Consider the following 3,350-nt stretch of genomic DNA (forward strand, 5'->3'; position numbering starts at 1 on the left):
AGGTGTCAAATCGACGCGTGCGGACTCGGGCAACAAAAAGAAGTAGTCTGTGGAGGCTGGGTGGCTCACGGGCGACGAACTCCTCCAGTGAAATAGCATGGCTCCGACGAGATCGAAGTGGCTACGACGAGCGATGCAAGGGGCGTGGTGACGAACGGATTGGCTGAACAAAGAGAGGGGGTCGAGGGCTTCTTATAGGCGCGGAGAGAGGGCTCAGGAGTGAGGGATAAGCTCTATCCCTAGAGCTTCGGCCGGCGGGTTCAGGCGTGCGCGTGCTCATCCAGCGGAGTTTGCGGGAGGTTAGGGACAACTTGGGTGGGGCCCTCCTGGCAGCGGTAGCTGCGTGCGAGCGAGAGGGAGACGAGGAGAGAGCGAACCAGGCGGAGGCCTGCGGTGCTGGGGGTCTCGGGCACGGGAGGTCGGCCATGGGCCAATTGCCGGCTGGGCCGCTGGGCGCCTGGGCCGTTTTCGGCCAAGCATGCCGGTTGGTGTGCGCGTGCGTGTGTGAGTGTGCGTGCGTTTCTTTTTTTAAACATAAAACATATGTGGCCCAAAAAAATTCAAATGAATTTCCAAAATTCCACATAAATTTATAAAATCACTATTGAAAATATAGAGAATAATGAACATTAATTCCAACACAGATAATTTTGAAAATAATTATCTAATGCACTAAATGCACTTTTTGCCAAGAAAATAAATACCAAATAAGCTCCAAAAAACCTAAATAATATTATAATGAATTCTCCAACTCCTTTTTGTTTGAGGAAGTCATTCTATCCTCTCTCCTTTATTTCTCTTGAGTGGAAAATAATATTTGAATATCCCAGAAAACTCCAAAATGCAATAAATCATGAGATGTAAATGATTTCAAATATTGTTAAAATAACTTCTATTGGTTTCATAATCCATTTCCATATTTTCTTTCTGATATTTGAAGGAGTCATATTTACTTCTCTCTTTATTTTATTTGAATGAATGGAAATGTTTTTGAAACTCAAAACGGAATTTTTTTCAAAAGTGAACCAAATGAAATTCAAAAGTGCTCCTCATCACTCTCCACTCTATTTCATATATTTTGAAGAAGTCCTATTATCTTCTCTCATGAAAATCCTTGAGTGGCATAATGTTTCTGATTTGAAATATTCTCAACTGGAATTCAAATCATTTTCAAACCCCTTTTCATTTTTAAATGGAAGAAGTCATATTATCTTCACTCTAGGGTTTTGTGATGAAATGAATTTGAATTCAGGGAGATCAAAATGCAAGATGAAAAGTTTTGGGAAAGTCCTTTATTCCCTCATGCAACTTTCAAAAGTTTCAATTTCCACTCAATTTCACACAATCAATCACACAACAATCAAACAAACAATCATAATTATTTATTTAATATAACATTCCAAAATTTAGAATTTTGGGATGTTACAAGCTCAAGGAGTCAAAGGTAGATGGCCTATCCTGTTCACCTAATAAGGTGCGTGTTCTAATTTGGCAAGGTTTTATTGGTTGCACATATCTTGCATTTCTTTTGCCTTGTTGCACCGCCATCTGCTTAGTTTACTCATGATATATGTGAAGATGCCATGCCCATCCATTATCAACACCTATTCTATTTGTCGTCATACCATGTTTTTTCATTCAAATGATGTTCTTGTGTTTCAGACATCCAAAAGGAAGAGGGCGATTGCAGAACCTGAAGGAGTACAAGCAAAGTCCTTGAAAAAGGTGGTGCTACTAGAGAAATCACATAGCACCCGACGTATATTGGCGATAGAACCAGCACCGAAAAGCCTAGGATATCGCAACTATGCTGGTCACTGTTTTGCTCTTGTGAGTACCTATTGTCCTATCGATGTCCTTACATTCATACCTGGTGGATTATATGACATCATTGTGCATTATAGCTTGCTTATCCACTGTTTGCTCCAAATTATCAGATCTATATTAATGCTTAAATTAATGTAGAATAAACCCAATGCTTATGAAGAAATTTAGTTCTGCATTGTTCTTGTAAGTATCTGCTATCCTTCATCACTTTAGTTATATTTGTCAGCTAGTTCTTCATGTACACTTTGCAACTTATTTTCCCTTGTCCTCCATTTTCTACACATCAAATCTACATTTACTCTTGCCAAAATATTAAATAAAACCAATGTTACTGAAGAAGTTTAGCTCTGCATTGCTCTTGTCAGTGTGTTTTGCATGTATGCTGTATTTACATTTGTATTCTGCATCTTAAGTTAAATAATCGTCATTTGTTCCTATATTTTCACATCTTTATTTACTCTTAACAAAATGTAGAATAAAGCCAATGCTCTTGAAGAAGAGTGTGCGGTAAACTTCTTGAATTGCCCCCCCCCATCAATATGGACAAGGGCTTTATAGAGCCTATCTTCACTACTAATGTAAGTTTGTTCTCCTCGAGCCTTCACACTTTGTTGTGTATATTTGGATAGATATGAGTGCAAATGCTATTTATTTTTGCCGTCTGCATCAAATTTCTTGGTCAAAGTTTATAAAGTAGAAATACATAAACGTAAGTTTGTCCTTTTCAATTTCAGTCTTTAGTTGTACAACCTAGTTCGTTATTTGTACCATGTAAATTAAACTATGTGTATGCTTGTGTTCTTGATCTATAATCTACTGGTGTGGTGAAACTACCAACAACATCACAATGTCATATCCTGCTATGTCTCAACTATGAACAATGACATATTATATTAATGTTATTTAAATCGTATCTCTTTATTTACCAATCTAAAATGGTATAAATTGACAGTACACTCACCATTCATGCTTATACGTTGTTTAGAACTACATGTATGCTTGTGTTCTTGATCTGTAATCCAGTGGTCTGGTGAAGCTGGCCGCTCTTGCATAATGCCATTTCCTGCTGTCTTAACTATGAATAATGCCTATTATGTTAATGCTATTTTAAACTGTATCTCTTTATTTCTGACAAAGAAATGAGATGAATTGACAGTGCTGATGCTTATACGTGCAAAAACTGTTATCTACGTACTTGTTTCTCTTTCAGGTGATAACGCTGCTGCTAGGAAGAACTGTCACAATGATAGTGATATGAACCCATTGTTTGTCCCTCTAACACATATTCCAGATAAGAAGGCAACATATCTTGAGGGTAGGGATACAACCATGAAGTCGTATCTTGATGTAGTGTCAAACTTACTCAGTAACACAAGCTCGATGAAGTCGCCGCCTGAATCTGTTCGACTTTTCCAGTCTGAAATTCAAGCAGAAAGACATGCTTTCGCTCAAATCCGACTGGAACTCCAATCTCTATGCAAGATTAACCGTAATTATAGGACATTTATTGATGCTATGCAGCT

The sequence above is a fragment of the Triticum urartu genome, chromosome 5, assembly GCF_003073215.2.
Source record: "Triticum urartu cultivar G1812 chromosome 5, Tu2.1, whole genome shotgun sequence".
Taxonomy (NCBI): domain Eukaryota; kingdom Viridiplantae; phylum Streptophyta; class Magnoliopsida; order Poales; family Poaceae; genus Triticum; species Triticum urartu.